This window comes from Rhinatrema bivittatum, chromosome 1, assembly GCF_901001135.1.
Source record: "Rhinatrema bivittatum chromosome 1, aRhiBiv1.1, whole genome shotgun sequence".
Lineage (NCBI taxonomy): Eukaryota > Metazoa > Chordata > Amphibia > Gymnophiona > Rhinatrematidae > Rhinatrema > Rhinatrema bivittatum.
In genome coordinates this window covers 612,818,103-612,836,323 of record NC_042615.1, presented here as the reverse complement: position 1 = coordinate 612,836,323, position 18,221 = coordinate 612,818,103, and the positions used below count along the sequence as shown (strand labels likewise).

The 18,221-nt window shown below is 42.5% G+C and overlaps 1 long non-coding RNA gene across 1 annotated transcript; it reads right to left on the bottom strand.

Moving 5' to 3' along the window:
- Positions 1–17,188: 17,188 nt before the first annotated feature.
- LOC115081706 lies at positions 17,189–17,451 on the bottom strand. The gene is made up of 2 exons (XR_003853860.1): positions 17,396–17,451; positions 17,189–17,307 (listed from the first exon to the last, which is right to left on the bottom strand). It is a non-coding gene; the product is annotated as an uncharacterized LOC115081706 (long non-coding RNA).
- Positions 17,452–18,221: the final 770 nt, after the last annotated feature.

Sequence of the window (18,221 nt, the reverse complement as noted above, 5' to 3'; positions counted from 1 at the left end):
GTGGTGGCAGTAGTGACTGAGTCAATATGTCTGACAGGGCTGAAGTCCTTCTGATACTGGAATTAATCTCTGGGTTGCTGAGCTGTAGAGAGACTAGAAGTAGTGAGTAGACAGGGTATACTGAATACAAAATGGTACACTCACAATAGTAGATGTTTGCAATGGTCTCTATGCCACAGAGAGTCTTCAGTACATTCAGGAACAGGAGCCGTAGGTGAACACTGATTCCTATAAACAGTCTGTAATCAGAACTCACAATAGCTGTATATGAAATGGCTTCTAGAGTAGAAGAGAGTCTGTAAAGGATTCTAGGAACATGGGTCCTCGTGGAGCGAGGACCCATGTTCCTAGAATCTTGCCAATATAACCCACGATCTTGCCAATATAACCCACGATCTCCGTACCTGCAATAACGTCTTGGACAGAAGGGAGTCTTCAGAGATATAGAAATGTGGGCCCTCAAGGAGTGAGTACCAATTCCTATATACAATAGAACTCACTGTATTCACGTCTGCGATCGTCTCCAGGCAATGAGGAGTCTTCTGAGTATTCAGGGATGTAGGCCCTCGAGGAACGAGTACCAGATCCCGTCTTGGCAATCTGAAATCAAGAAGAAAGAGCGGAGCCCCCATGGAGCGGGTACTCCTGGTAAGTTTGAAAAGGCCGAGCAGTGGAGAAGGATTCCCCTCGCTGACTCGGATCGTTGTTGCAAGTATCGTAGACTGCCGAAGCAAGTCCCGTTGGAGTTCCTTGCTAACTCGTTAGAGGTTAGCAAACAAAGACCTTTTAAAGTGAAAATGGATGATGTCACTACAGGGGATGCCCCCGAGGTTCGCGCACTTGCTGGTACAAAGTCTGGAGTGCGCGCACCCTTACGTCATCAGGAACATGGCGGATCCGTAGCGTCAAGCCAGCCCGGGGACACCGGGACCAAGAGGCAGGGAGAAGCCGCAGCTGCATCTGTCCGTCAGAGCCGAAGGGAGTCGCTCCCAAGGTAGAGAGGGTGGAGCGAGGGAGAGAAGACAGGACTAATGCAAGGATTTCATAGGTAAACCTTACAGCCTTGTACACATTCCTGGCCCCACGCTTCCCACAAATAATTTAAAAATATGTATTTATAGTAACAGATTTTACCTGAAAAAAATTCAGTGTTCTAAGGTAAAAATATCACTTACGTTTATTATTCACATGCACTGCTGTGGTACCAACCAGAAAACTGCTAAAATGTCATCTGCAGCCATATAGTATTAGGACTATTGTAAAGCATGCCAGCCCTCAGAAAGCTTTAAGTAAACTGAATTGCAATATAGTAAACTTCCCATATGAAAATGGCACTAACTGCCAGCACTCAAATAGTAAAAACCCATCTATGAAAAAGCAACACTGCAAATATTACCAGTACCTAAAACACCAATATAGCTCCTACTAGGAAAACAGAACAAGTCAGGCTGTTATACATCCCTATATAGAAATTACATGCTAGAAGAATACCTCATCTCCTTCACAATGCAGAACACAGACAAATCTTCACCAAACATGCAGACAAAAACTGAATTGGAAACTATAATAAGCATACTCTAAATGCTCTGCAGCAATGGAAAATCTGAAACATCACCATGCCATATAAAACATCAAACTGCAAAATCAAGAAATATAAAACATCATGCATGATGAGAATAAAACCTTACTTACAGAACACATATTTCAAAACAGCTGACCAAAGAAAATCCAATAATTAAAAACTCATTAAAAATGATTAAAATTTCCCAAACATAAATTAAATATTTCAAAACAACAAACATCAAATATCATGCAATAATCAAAATAAATAAGGATAAAAAAAAATGTCACCCTCTCTCCATACCTGGGAATATTTAATTTCTCTAGTCATCCTGAAATTGCTGCAGATTAATCAGGGGAGTGGGAAGGAGGCATGCAGACTTTTTCCTAAGATGCATTAACACATTCATCTACTCACACATGCTCACACACATATTCTCTCTCTCTCTCTCTCATATGCTGTCTTTCATATACACACAGACACACACATACACACACACACACAAACACATGATCTCTCTCGCTTCCAAATGTTCTCTCATGCTAACTTTCACATGCTCTCTTTCTCATACACACATGACATGTACAAACAGATGCTTTCTCTCTCCCTCTAATATAGAGGCAGCAGTACCTTCCTCCTTGGGCCTATGCATCATCTTTCACATACACATGCTGTCTCTCTCACACATACACACCTGCACACATATGCTCTATCTCTTCTTCTCTGGAATATGCAGGAAGCAGCAGCCTCCACACACACATATGTGCACTCTCTATCACACACAGACTCTCTTTACATGCTCTCTCTCTCTCTCACACACACACATGTTCTCTCTCTCCCTGGAATGTGTAGGTAGAAGTAGCAGCCTCCTTGAGCCCTTACAGATTCACTCACATATACACTTTTCTCTCTCTCACTCACACACACACACACACACACACACTAGCTCTCATTCACTCTATTGCTCTGATTCATACATGCTCTTGTTCCCAGGCACACACAAGGTATCATGCATGTCATTGCTCACAGACATAAGAACATAAGAACATGCCATACTGGGTCAGACCAAGGGTCCATCAAGCCCAGCATCCTGTTTCCAACAGTGGTCAATCCAGGCCATAAGAACCTGGCAAGTACCCAAAAACTAAGTCTATTCCATGTTACCGTTGCTAGTAATAGTGGTGGTTATTATCTAAGTCAACTTAATTAATAGCAGTTAATGGACTTCTCGTCCAAGAACTTATCCAATCCTTTTTTAAACACAGCTATACTAACTGCACTAACAACATCCTCTGGCAACAAATTCCAGAGTTTATTTGTGCGTTGAGTGAAAAAGAACTTTCTCCGACACACACACAAGTTCTCATACAAACTATTGCTCACACACACATATACAAACTCTCATACATGCTATTACGCACACACACATTAGTTCTCATACATCCTTTTTGCTCACTTACACACAATCTCTCATACATGCTATTGCTTACACATGCACACAGACACACACACACACACACACACATGCTCTCACTTTCTCTCTGTCCCTGGAATGTACACAGAACAGGCAGCAGTAGTCATCCTTTCTTCAGCAGATGCAGCAGCCTTCTCCTTTACCTTCTCCTTTACCTATTTATTTATTTAGAAGGATTTATTACCTGTTCCCTCCAGTGTTTGGGGCAGGTAACAACAATATAATCATAATTAATTACAGACATACAAGGCAATAAATAACATGTGAATAAAAGGACCACGACCGCGACTGCCGCGATTGCCTTTTCGCCGCGATTGACTGCAGCCCAGGCCTGCGCAGCCGGCGCTGAAGCCCATCGGGGCAAGGCCTAGCTTAAAATTAAAGCACTCACCACCGGGGCTCCAGCGACGGCCACGCGGCTCACCCGATCGTCCCTCAGCTCCGCCCACCCAGGAGAAGCAGCCTATCAGCGAGCACAGACACGTCAGCAGCAGAGGTAAGCGGGGGATTTAAATCCCTGCCGCTCCTCCCGGCGTCCTCTTCTTCCGCGACCGCCGCGATTGCCTTTTCGCCGCGATTGACTGCAGCCCAGGCCTGCGCAGCCGGCGCTGAAGCCCATCGGGGCAAGGCCTAGCTTAAAATTAAAGCACTCACCACCGGGGCTCCAGCAACGGCCACGCGGCTCACCCGATCGTCCCTCAGCTCCGCCCACCCAGGAGAAGCAGCCTATCAGCGAGCACAGACACGTCAGCAGCAGAGGTAAGCGGGGGATTTAAATCCCCGCCGGGCGTCGCGCGCCGAAGGAGCGCGACAAAGGGGCCTGCCCCTTTGTTTCGCCCCTTAGTTGCAGCCCCGAAGGAGCCCCGATCCCTACCCCGGAATGGCCACAGACAAACCTCTGATTAATTAACGTTTCCCATTAACGGATTTTACAGCCGTGTTTGCAACGCTCCGCCTGCCAAAAAAAAAAGAAAAAAAAGAAAAGGAACAAACAATTCCGCTTCCTGCTGATACTTCAGAATCCTTACAGCCTCTCCTCTCTCCCAAACTAACTCTCATCCATCTCATTATAGACAGCATCTACTCCCAGCTTGAGCTCCTAAGTTTTTTTTTGTTTTTTTTTCTCCCGGGCTTCTCTTTCAATAACTCCCAGAAGGAATGCAATACCAATACATCCCTATCAGACACCACCGTCTCCTTCACAACATGTCACCCGTGCAAGAACTTCCAATTAGAAATCCCAGATCTCTCATTCCAATCATGATCACTCCTCTAACACAGTTCCTAGGGCTAACTATGCTCTCAGTAACACTGGTCAATGCACAATCTCTGACAAAAAAGACGCATATCCTCAACGACTATCTCTTGGACTGTAACCCTGATATCTGCGCCATTACAGAAACTTGGCTAAAAGACATTGCTCTAATTAACCAACTACCCACTCACAAATACGATTTCTTCTCAATCCCCAGACACAATAAAAGAGGGGGTGGCCTGCTCCTAGCCACAAAGAAAGAATTCAGACTAACACTTCATCCTATCAAGTTAAAATCTACAATTGAACTTGGATTTTTTAAATCAAATCACTTTCAAATTCTACTAGTCTACGCTCCCCCAGGAATCCTAGAAGCAGACTCCTCACCCCTCATAGAAACCATCGTGAAACACATCAACACAGATTTTCCTACCATAATTTTGGGAGATTTTAACTTACACTTTGATGCCTCTCCACACTCATCCAATTGTGAAGCATTCCTCACCGCCCTTAGCGCTATGGGATTCACCCAGATTATCAACAATCCAACTCACAAAGCAGGACACACATTGGATCTTATTTTCATCAATGCTAATTTCCTCTGCTCTATTGATCCTACATGTACCCCGATTCCCTGGTCAGACCATTTCCTGTTAACTACAACCCTTTCCACCAAGATACAATCTTCCACTGATCAACACCTCTCCACCATCCACTTCAGGAAATCTTGCGCTTCAGAAATTCTCAGCGAGCAGCTCACCAAGGAACTCACAAACCTAGACACATCCAACCCCAATTCAGCTGTGCTATCCTGGCATAAGATCACGGAAAGGGTAGCAAACAATCTTTGCCCATCAACCTCGAAATTAATCAACCCAGCAAAAAAAGGTAACCAACCTTGGTTCACCAGTGAACTCAAACGGATAAAACAAGATCTACGCCACAAAGAAAACAGATGGCGCAAAGCCCCTTCACCGTCTACTCTATCATCATACAAAGGAACTTTACATTTTTACAGATCATCCATCCTAAAATCAAAAAAACAATACTACGCTAATAAAATCCATGACCTACAATATGATGCAAAGGCTTTATTTTCATATGTATCACAAATCACAAAGCCAATTCCTCCATCAATACCAGATGATCATGCTCAATCCAAGGCAAATGAGCTAGCCCTGTTCTTTCAGCAGAAAATTTCAAACACTATAGCACTTCTTCCAACTAAGACCAACCCTCCTGATTCAAGCACTTCCAACCACATACTCAAGGATACTAAATTCGACAACTTTGAATTAACTTCCACTAAAGAAATCGAAACCATTTAAAAAAGGCAGAAACCATCCAGCCACCCAACAGATAACATACCCTCCAAATTATTGCTACTCATCCCGGACACAATCTCAAAACCTCTGACTAACATCATAAATTGCTGCCTAACTCAAGGTCTGTACCCAGATAGCCTAAAAAATGCTTCTCTTAAACCCCTCTTGAAAAAACACAATTTAGACCCTAGCATTCTTGCTAATTTCCGTCCAATCTCTAATCTTCCATTCCTAGCCAAAATTACAGAAAAAGTAGTCAATACCCAGCTATCAGATTACTTAGAAGAACACAATATTCTTTCCCCTTCCCAATATGGTTTCCGCAAATCACGCAATACAGAAACCCTGCTCATCTCACTAACAGACCATATTATTATGGGAATGGACAAAGGACACTCATTTCTTCTAATCCTTCTAGACATTTCAGCAGCCTTCGACACGGTCAACCACACCATCCTCCTGGACCGTTTATCTGATATTGGCATTTCCGGCTCAGTCTACAGCTGGTTCAAGTCCTTCCTTGATAACAGAAGCTTCAGGGTCAGGATCAACAACAAAGAATCGCCATCGACAAATTCTTCTCTTGGCGTACCTCAAGGATCCTCCCTTTCTCCCACCCTTTTCAATATTTACCTCCTCCCCCTTTGTCATCTGTTAACAAGTCTCAATCTCATCCATTACATCTATGCTGACGATGTTCAGATTCTGCTTCCCATTACAGAATCCATCACTAAAGCTCTCTCACTTTGGAAAACTTGCTTTCAATCTATAAATAATCTCCTCAATAATCTAAATTTGGTCCTCAACTCCGCTAAGACTGAATTACTATTTATCTCTTCCAACCCAGACATCCATCCTCCACAAATCCATCAAAGTCTCCAACTCACCCATACTCAAGTAAGAGATTTGGGAGTAATTCTAGACAACCGCCTTAATCTAAAGACTATGATCAATTCGACTACCAAAGATTGTTTCCACAGACTACAGGTGTTGAGAAGACTCAAACCTCTCCTATATCTCCACGACTTTAGAACTGTTCTGCAATCCCTAATTTTTTCAAAAATAGATTATTGCAGCGCTCTTCTTACTGGCCTACCCAGCTCAACCACCAAACCTCTTCAAATGATACAGAATGCTGCTGCCAGAATTTTAACCAGTACCAACCGAAGAGATCATATTACTCCCACTCTCCAAAACCTTCACTGGTTACCAGTCTACCACAGAGTCCTTCACAAATCTCTCACCCTGATACACAAGTCCATCCATAACTATTTTTATCTTGACCTTGAATTTCCCCTCAAACTCCATACATCCAACAGACCGATTAGAGAAATCCACAAAGGAGAGTTACAAGTCCCTCCAACCAAAACCATTCGCCTAGTTTCGACCAGGGTCCGAGCCTTTTCTCTAGCAGGTCCAAACATGTGGAATAGTCTTCCTGCAGAACTCAGGTTGGAACCATGCCTACTAACTTTTAAAAAAAAACTTAAGCCTTGGCTGTTCCGACTAGCCTTTTTGGATTCTTCAGACACACAATAATCTACCATCCTACTCACGAGCCATGGAACCATGCCTCTTTGAGATGCCTTTTATCCAATACCTCCGCAATTAAACTATCTTGCTCGAACTGAGCTCATTATGACTTTTGAATTTTAAGTTTCGGCTCTGCTCGGGCCTTTTTTACTCTATTTACTTCCAAGCTATAAAGCCTCCAAGTTTATAGTCCTTGTTCAATGTAACTTTCTTGCTCTCTTTCTGATTATAACTTATTGTTCCGTTTTCTGTTACAAGTTTCTATCCCTCATTCGATGTAAACCGATCTGATATGGTATTCAACCATGAAGTTCGGTATAGAAAAATGTGAAATAAATAAATAAATAAAATAGTCTTAAAAATAAAAACATAAAGTGTGGCCCAGACTGAAATGGCAGCCTGCTCTCATGTGCAGGCTTGAGCTGATGCCTCTCTCTGTCACTCATTGGATCTTTTCATTGGCCACCTGTGGCACAGTGGGGTCTCTTCTGTTGACAGCTTCAGTGACTTCCAGCTGCAAAATGGGTCCTCCTCTTTTGCCACCGGCTGCAGGACAAATGATGGCAGCCCCGCTAGATTTCCTATTACTAGCGGAGAGTGGGATCCCCACCAGCATGCCATTTCACAACTTCACCGCTGGGGCCTTCTCTACTGCTAGCAGGGAGAAGGAACCCCACCAGCATGTCATTTTGCAATGCTGCAGATTTTCCTGCAAGCAGGATGTGGGAACTCTGCAGGCATTAAAAATCAAAAGGCATAGTGTGATGGCCATTGCAGAGTTTATTTTTTTAGGGGGATACTTGTCACTCCCAAAATTTAGCCTTCTGAGCCAGCCACCTCACCCTGCCTCATTTAGGGATATCATTTCTGATATTTTCTAATTCGTGAAAAACGAATGCACATCCCTAGCCTCATTATAGAACTGGAAAGCTGAAAAACAAAACTATGTGATGGGAGCGATCAGCCTATCGGGGGAAGCCAGATCAACTAATAGGCCAATCTGCACCTGCTTTTAGTAAATTTGCAGGATCTTGGAATAAGAACATAAGAACATGCCATACTGGGTCAGACCAAGAGTCCATCAAGCCCAGCATCCTGTCCCCAACAGTGGCCAATCCAGGCCATAAAAACCTGGCAAGTTCCCAAAAACTAAGTCTATCCCATGCTACTGCTGCTAGCAATAGCAGTGGCTATTTTCTAAGTCAAATTAATCAACAAATTCTAGAGTTTAATTGTTCGTTGAGTGAAAAAGAAATTTCTTTGACTAGTTTTAAATGTGCCACATGCTAACTTCATGGAGCGCCCCCTAGTCCTTCTATTATCCAAAAGAGTAAATAACTGATTCACATATACCCATTCTAGACCTCTCATGATTTTAAACACCTCTATCATATCCCCCCTCAGCCGTCTCTTCTCCAAGCTGAACAGCCCTAACCTCTTTAGTCTTTCCTCATAGGGGAGCTGTCCCATCCACTTTATCATTTTGGTCACCCTTCTCTGTACCTTCTCCATCGCAACTATATATTTTTTGAGATGCGGCGACCAGAATTGTACACAATATTCAAGGTGCGGTCTCACTATGGAGTGATACAGAGGCATTATGACATTTTCTGTTTTATTCACCATTCCCTTTCTAATAATTCCCAACATTCTGTTTGCTTTTTTAACAGCTGCAATACCCTGAACTGACAATTTCATTGTGTTTTCCAGTATGACACCTTAGATCTCTTTCTAGGGTGATAGCTTCTAATATGGAACCTAACATTGTGTAACTATAGCAAGGGTTATTTTTCCCTATATGCATCACTTTGCACTTATCCACATTAAATTTCATCTGCCATTTTGATGCCCAATTTTCCTGTCTCACAAGGTTTTCCTGCAATTTATCACCAACTGCTTGTGATTTAACTACTCTGAATAATTTTGTATCATCTGCAAATTTGATTACCTCACTCGCCGTATTTCTTTCCAGATCATTTATAAATATATTGAAAAATATGGGTCCCAATACAGATCCCTGAGGCACTCCACTACCCACTCCCTTCCACTGAGAAAATTGTCCATTTAATCCTTCTCTCTGTTTCCTGTCTTTTAGCCAGTTTGTAATCCATGAAAGGGCATCGCCACCTATCCCATGACTTTTTAGTTTTCGTAGAAGCCTCTCATGAGGAACTTTGTCAAACGCCTTCTGAAAATCAAAATACACTACATCTACCAGTTCGCCTTTATCCACATGTTTATTAACCCCTTCAAAATAGTGAAGCAGATTTGTGAGGCAAGACTTGCCTTGGGTAAAGCCATGCTGACTTTGTTCCATTAATCCATGTCTTTCTATATTTTCTGTGATTTTGATATTTAGAACACTTTCCACTATTTTTCCTGGCACTGAAGTCAGGATAACTGGTCTGTAGTTTCCCAGATTGCCCCTGGAGCCCTTTTTAAATATTGGGGTTATATTAGCCTCCCTCCAGTCTTCAGGTACAATGGATATTTTTAATGATAGGTTACACATTTTTACTAATAGATCTGGAATTTCATTTTTGAGTTCTTTCAGGACCCTGGGGTAAATACCATCTGGTCCAGGTAATTTACTACTCTTCAGTTTGTCAATCAGGCCTACCACATCTTCGTTCACCATGTTTTGGTTCAGTCCATCTCAATCATTACCCATGAAAACCTTCTCCGGTATGGGTATCTCCCCAACATCCTCTTCAGTAAACACCAAAGCAAAGAAATCGTTTAATCAAACTAGTCAAAAAGAGCCTAAAAACATGGCTATTTAAACAAGCTTACCACAAAGAGAAGGGAGAATAGAATCCAAAGAATTGCAGAAAGTGATGAGTCTGTGCTTTGACACAACACACCTACTCATTATGAGTGTTTTTTACTTTTAAGCAGTAACAGATAACATGTAGATTATTAATAATTTTGAACCGTCCTGATATATCTAAACACACAACCTCACCTAGCATCTTATAGCTATTATGAAACTTTGTACCGTACCTTACAGGCACCTGTCTAGATGGTAAAATAAAGCTACATTTTTAAGTGCCTTATTGTTAACCGTTGTGACGGCTTCTAGCTTAACGACGGTATAGAAAAGAGTTTAAATAAATAAATAAATCTTTCCGTGATTGCCTTATCTTCTTTAAGTGCCCCTTTAACCCCTAGATCACCTCACAGGCTTTCTGCTTCAGATATATTTTAAAAAGTTTTTACTATGAGTTTTTGCCTCTATGGCCAACTTTTTTTCAAATTATCTCTTAGTCTGTCTTATCAATGTCTTTCATGTAACTTGCCAATGCTTATGCTTTATTCTATTTTCTTCTGTTGGATCCTTCTTCCAATTTTTGAATGAAGATCTTTTAGCTAAAATAGCTTCTTTCACCTCCCCTTTTAACAATGCTGGTAATACTTTTGCCTTCTTTCCACCTTTCTTAATGTGTGGAATTCATCTGGACTGTGCTTCTAGGATGGTATTTTTTAACAATGACCATTGCTCTTGAACACTTTTTACTGTTGTAGCTGCTCCTTTCAGTTTTTTTCTAACTATTTTTCTCATTTTATTAAAGTTCCCTTTTGAAAGTTTAGCACGAGAGCCGTGGATTTGCTCACTGTCGCCCTTTCAGTCTTTAATTCAAATTTGATCATATTATTTTTATTTATTTATTTATAGTTTTTTATATACCGCGGCACATAATGCACATCACCTTGGTTTACAGCAAACAGTAATTCAGCCAAAGGCTTTACAATGAACATAAGTGGAATAAGTAAAGTGCTAATTTAACAGAAAAACTAGGAGTATACATATCAAATATATATGAGTAATAATATTAACAAAAGTCTGACTTGAAGGGAGTTATTTGTAAGGGAAAATGAGGGGAAGGGAAAGGGGGAATCATAGAAGGGGGGAAGGGAGTCATACCCGCACTATTAGTCTGACTCTCTTGTCTCCTCCCCACCCCCACATATCAGGGAGGAATGGGAGTCGGTGGGAAAGGGAAAGGCTTATTATGATCACTATTGGCAAGAGACCCTACCACCATTACTTCTCTCACCAAATCCTGTGCTCCACTGATAATTAGATCTAAAATTGCTCCCTCTCTCATTGGTTCCTGAAACAATTGCTCCCTAAAACTGTCATTTATTCCATCCAGGAACTTTATCTCTTTAGCATGTCCCGATGATGCATTCACCCAGTCAATATTTCATTGAGTTTAATCTATATATATATAGGACTATCATAACACCCACAGTATATAGGCTAATTGGCCTGTGTTTCAACTGCTACAGGTCATATTTAATCATCGGTCCGAGTCTTTCAAAAGTCCTATTTGATTGGTAAGTATATTTTTTTTATTTTTTGTAATTTTATGTAAAATTAATGTGGAACAGTACTTCCCTTACTGACTGATGGCACTACTGTGCTTCGGAGATCCAGTTGCTGAAAAAGGTCCAGTTCCTTGTTGATTAATGGCGCTACCGCGCTTCAAAAATCCAGTTGTTAACGAAGATCCAGTCCGATGTATGCTTCGCAAAGCTGCTTCAGGGACTGTAAATTGACGTGATTTTCCCGAACCATCCACTGAGAAGTTTGATTTATCGTATCCACAATACTGTTGTTCTTTGTAAGCACGATGTTGAAAACAATGAAAAAACACGATTTCATTTTTAATTTAACTCGAGAGGAATCACAAGCGCATAGAAGATAAAAACTCTGCTTACACGTCTTATGTGAGATATAGTGTTACTCGTTGTACATTGGTATCAACTATTAGTATTATTGTGGCAATTGAAATCTCCCATAACTACCACACTACCAATTTGATTAGCTTCCCTAATTTCTCTTAGTATTTCACTTTCTTTCTCATCATCTTGGCCAGGTGGACGGTAGTATACTCCTATCACTATAGTCTTCCACAACACACAAGGGATTTCTACTTGTACTGTGCTGCCCCCACAGTGACATCACTGCAGACAGTGGGGTAAAGAGCTGACTTTGCTCCAGTGGAAGGTTGCCTCCAGCAGATCACTCTCAAAGGAGCATGCCAAAGGGGCTTTGCTCATTTGGAATCTCCTTTGTTAGTACCTGGAAATGACAGGAAAACATTTTTGAAATGCTGGTGAAATGCTAGCTTATATAATTGTTATGAAACTGCAGTATTGCTCTCCTCTTCGTTGGTGAGGGGAAAAAAAGGGAAATTGGATTCATAGATAGCCAACACTGGGCCCTGACGTTTATAGTCCAAGATACTGATATGCAGACATTAGGGGAAAAGCACAGGACTCTAGGCCAAGTCCAAAAGCAAATCATGTTCAAGCAACAGCATTGAATGAATTATCACAAAGGCTGCTCACCCTGTAAAAATGTTAATAGCAGTAATTTTGTTATGGGTTTGACAGTTGCTTGGTTTGGATTGTCAATACTTCTACTCTTAACATAAGGCTTGGGGGTAACTGGCATGAAATGGCAGTTACTACCCTTAACAGAAACATGCGTGGAGCAGCAGTTACCATCATAAGAAACTTGCTGGGCAGACTGGATGGACCATTTGGTTTTTTTATGCTGTCATTACTATATTACTTTGTTACTTTTGGGTAGAAGGGGTGGGTGTCTGGATTTACTCCTATCTCTTGTGAGATGGTGTGGAGACAGAAAGGCTGCTCCCAGACCTTGCCCGAATCACATGGCTGGGACAAGGTTAGGCTTGCACCATTTTAAAAAATGGCACCTACTGGACTGAGTGTGAGGGTCTGCCCTGGCTCTGATGTGGGACCTGCTACTTTATTTAAAGGTTTGAGGATTGTGGGAGGGGGGTCGGGTTGGGGCCCAGGACAGTCTTTTTTTAATTTTGACCTTTTTAGTGGGGGAGTGGGGGGTTTCAATGGCCCGGGAACCTATTTAAATTTCTGACACCTTTGGGGGAGGGGTGCCTACTTTAATGGTGGCTTTGGGGGGTTGAGGGGAGCAGGGGCTGGGAGGACTACTTTAAGCGTGGTCTTTGTGGGTGGGGCATGGGGTGCTGGGTTTCCTAATTTAATGCTGGCCTTTTGGGGTATGCGGGGCCATCGCTACACAGCAACATGTGCAATTTTTTTTACTTTGGGGGAATCTGTGCTGCCTCAAGTGGCAGCCTCGGGTTTAAGATGGGGGGTCAGCACTGACATCCACTCAACTTCCCTATTTTACCGGGCTATTTTTTTTCTTCCGGCTCTTTAAATGTGAGGCAGGAGCCTTGGGAACCATATTAGGGTCCCGGGCCTACCGCCTCACATTTACTGCTTTTCAAATAGGTATAAGTATTTTATCATGGCTGACTACATTCTTGGTCGACCGAGATAAAATATTTGAATCAGATTGTGTAGTAATGATCTTCTTTGCATGCATTTGCATTATCCATGCATGCAAATTGTATGCAAAGAAGGTCATTGCAATAGGGGAGGGAATCTGGGTAGAGGATGCAAAATATAGCTTATATCAAGTGATATTGCCGTAATAGTGCTCTATCGCATGATATAGGAACATAACATATGATATGCATACTGGGTCAGACCAAAGGTCCATCAAGCCCAGTATCCTGTTTCCAACAGTGGCCAATCCAGGTCACAAGTATCTGGCAAATACCCAACTATTAAATAAATCTCAAACTACTATTTGTTAGGTTTTGTAGGTTTTGTGGACCCTTGGCCCGAGGTGGGAGTTGATTCTCCCTGAGGGGTTGACCCCACAGGGCCCCACCGTCGGGAGGTGAGGTAGAATGGAAACACAGGCAACTGGACCACGGCTGTGGTCCAGGAGTAAGGCAGCATAGACGAGTTGTCTAGGTCACAGCCACATGATCGCAGACACCTGCACTGAGACAATACTGCGGGGTGCCCCGAGGAGCGGGGTTGAGAGAACAGTCCAAAGTATTGCAATGCCTGGCAGGTCAGGAGACAGGATAAACAAGAGGAAAGATCTCCAAGGCAGAGATGCACAGAGCAGGCCCGAGGAGCAGGGAAGCGTGGAGACAGGCTCTCTGCTGTAACGCTGAGGCTGCCCCGAGGAGCAGGGAAGCATAGAGACAGGACCTCTGGAGTAGTAGCGCTGAGATTACCCTGAGGAGCGGAGAAGTGTAGAGACAGGATCTCTGGAGTAGTAGCACTGGGACCACCCCGAGGAGCGGGGAGGCGTAGAGACAGGAACTCCGGTGAGGTAACGATGAGGCTACCCAGAGGGGCCAGGAAGCATAGAGACAGGAACTCTGGTGTGGTAATGCTGAGGCTACCCCGAGGAGCGGAGAAGCTCAGGACAAAGTCCCGGATAGGAAACACGGAGCAGGCCCTCGAGGAGTGGGTACCCAGAGCCAGAGTCCAAGGATGAAGAGCAGGGATCCAAGGCGGGAACCACTAGTCCAGAAAAAGGTACAAGCACCACAGGAACTCAGGGAACTCATTGCCAAGTTGGTTAGCATAGGCCAAAGGAGGTGCTTAAATATCTCAGACTTGTGATGTCATCAGCCAGGGAAGTTCCTGGAGTTCCTGCCATAGGGCCTTTAAAGGGAGGCTAGGTGGCGCACATGCGCGCCTAGGGTGGGTCGGAGTCAGAGTGTAGGTCGGCAGCGTTCCAGCCGCCACACGGAGTCCCGAAAGCCAGGAGGAACACCGAGGTAGCGGCAAGCCACAGCCTCGAGCTTACCAGGAGTGGAGAGCAGGGCATGACATGACGTAAGTTGGGTTGGCAACGGCCACTCGCAGCCGACAGTCATAACACTATTGATTATTTATTAATTTCAGTTTATGGATTTTTCCTCTAGGAACTTATCCAAACCTTTTTTAAACCCAATTATACTGCCTGCTGTAACCACATACTCTGGCAATGAATTCCAGAGCTTAATTATGTGCTGAGTGCCTTATAGTCTTTCTATTATCTGAGAGAGTAAATAACTGATTTACATTAACCTGTTCAAGTCTTTTCATGATTTTGTAGACCTCTATCATATTCCCCCTTAGTCATCTCTTCTCCAAACTGAACAACCTTAACTTCCTTAGACTTACCCCACAGGGCAGCCATTCCTTGCCACTTATCATTTTGGTTGCCCTTCTCTGCATTTTCTCCAGTACAACTATATCTTTTTTGAGATGCGGCAACCACAATTGCACACAGCATTCAAGGTGTGTCCTCACCACAGAGTGATACAGAGCATTATGACATCCATTGTTTTATTTGCAATTCCCTTCCTAATAATTTCTTTCATTCTGTTTGCTTTTTTGATCACCACAGCACACTGAGCTAATGATTTCAATATATTATCCACTGTGATGCCTAGATCTCTTTCAAGGGTGGTACCTCCTAAAATCGAACCTAAAATTGTTTAACTATAGCAAGGGCTATTTTTCCCTATATGCATAACTTCGCACTTATTCACATTCAATTTTATTTGTCACTTGGAAGCCCAGTCTTCCAGTTTTGCAAGGTCCTCCTGCAATTTATCACAATTTGCTTCAGATTTAACTACCCTGCATAACTTTGCGTTATCCACAAATTTGATCACCTCACTCATTGTACCCCTTTCCAGATCATTTCTATATATTTTTTAAAGCACCGGTCCAAATGCAGATCCCTGAGGCACTCCACTGATTATTTTTTTCCTCTGTAAAAACAGACCATTTAATCCTACTCTCTGTTTCCTGTCTTTTAACCAGCTTGCAATCCATAAAAGGACATCACCTTCTATACCATAACTTTTTCATTTTCTTAGAAGCCTCTCATGCAGGAGTTTGTCAAAAGCCTTCTGAAAATCCAAATCAACACATCTACTGGTTCAACTTTGTCCACATGTTTAATAGCCCCTTCAAAAAAATGGAGATTTATGAGGCAAGACTTCCTTTGGGTAAATCCATGTTGGCTATGTCCCATTAAACCATGTCTATCTAAATGTTTTGAGATTTTATTTTTTATAACAGTTTTCACGATTTTTCACAGCACTGAAGTCAGGCTCACCGGATCACCCCTGGATCACCCCTGGAGCCCTTTTTAAATATTGGGTTATATTGACCATCTTCCAATATTCAGGAACAATGGATGATTTTAATGATAGGTTACAAATTAATTTAAATAGGTCTGAAACTTTCAAAACCCTGAGGTATATACCATAGGGTCCAGATGATTTATCACTCTTCAGTTTGTCAATCTGGCCTACCACAATTTCTAGGTTCACTGTGATTTGGTTCAGATCATCTGAATCTTCACACTTGAATACCATCTCCAGAACGGGTATCTCTCACTATCCTCTTCAGTAAATACCGAAGCAAAGAATTTGTTTAATCTTTCCACAATGGTCTTATCTTCTCTAAGTGCCCCTTTAATCCCTCGATCATCAAACGGTCCAACAGACTCCCTTGCAGGCTTTCTGCTTCAGATATATTTTAAAAAGTTTTAATTATGAGTTTTTGCCTCTACAGCCAACTTCTTTTCAAATTCTCTCTTAGCCTTTCTTACCATTGTCTTACATTTAACTTGCCAATGTTTATGCTTTATCCTATTTTCTTCTGATGGATCTTTCTTCCATTTTTTGAATGAAGATCTTTTGGCTAAAATAGTCTCTTTCACCTCAATTTTAGCCATGCTGGCAATCTTTTGATCTTCCTTCCACCTTTCTTATGTGTGGAATACATCTGGACTGCTCTTTTAAGATGGTATTTTTTAACAATATCCATGCCTGTTGCACAATTTTTACTTTTGTAGCTGCACCTTTCTTTTTTATCTATTTTTCTCATTTTGACATTTAGTAATAGAGCCATGGATTTACTTACTGTCCCCCTTCCAGTCATTATTTCAAGTTTGATCATATTATGATCACTATTGCCAAGCAGCCCCATCACCGTTACCTCTCTCACCAAATCCTGTGCTCCTCTGAGAATTAGATGTAAAATTGCTCCCTCTCTCATTGGGTCCTGAAACAATTGCTCCCTAAAACTGTCATTTATTTCATTCAGGAACTTTATCTCTCTAGCATGCCCTGATGTTTCACTTACCTAGTCAATATTGGGTTAACTGAAATCTGGCAACTCCACAAGGTTATACGAGCACCGGCTTAATGGTATCCCCCGACACGGTCCCGTGTTTCGCCGCGGGCTGCATCGGGGGGGATCGCCACCGCTGGAATTCACACAAAAGCTGGAACATAAACAAATTAATAGAGAGTCAGAATAATAAAAGGGACTTACAACCGACCAAATATAAGTTCCACACAAGCATAACATACCTGACAGCAGCGTTTTGACAGTGACAGGGAGCGCAACGCCCTTCAAACTTGACAGGTATTTAAAGAGGCGCCAAAACTACAGGAGAGGGAACCACGTGAGTGAAAAAATTGATTTCATTGGTTCCCGTTCCTGTAGTGCACCCAAGCAGTGAGTCAGCCTAACCTACTAGATGAATAAAAACCATTCGATCTCCCGATTTAAACCTTTTGGGGACACGGTGTCTAACGTGAAGATCCAGCGTTGTTCAATCCTGCCCAAAATCTCAGCATAATTGCCTCCCCGCGAAGGACGTGAAACAACTTCAATGACGCAAAAAAAGAGATCAGAAAGGGAATGTGACTGTGATATCCAATGATCAACCAGGGGTTCCTTCTCTCGCTGTAAACGGATATTGGAGCAATGCTCTATAATCCGAGTCTTTACCATCCGGGATGTTTTCCCAACATACATTAAAGAACAGGGACAAGTGATTATGTAAATTACTCCAGAAGTAGTACAATCAGAATGGGACCGTAGCTGAAACATTTTACCCGTGGTGGGGTGCGTGAAACAAGTCATACCACTTGTATGAGAACAAACCGTACACCTGCCACAGGGCTGATGGCCAACATCAATGACAGGATCACGCGGCACTGGAAGATCTGAATGAATCAATTTATCTCGCAGATTTTTGCCCCGACGAAAAGTAAACCGAAGGGGATCAGGGAACAATGTATTTAAGGACAGAGCCTCCCAGTGTCGCCGGATCATGCCAACAATGGGCCGGCTCAGAGTGGAGAATGGTAATATAAAATTTGTCACGGGGGGTTCGGGAGAACCAGAAGG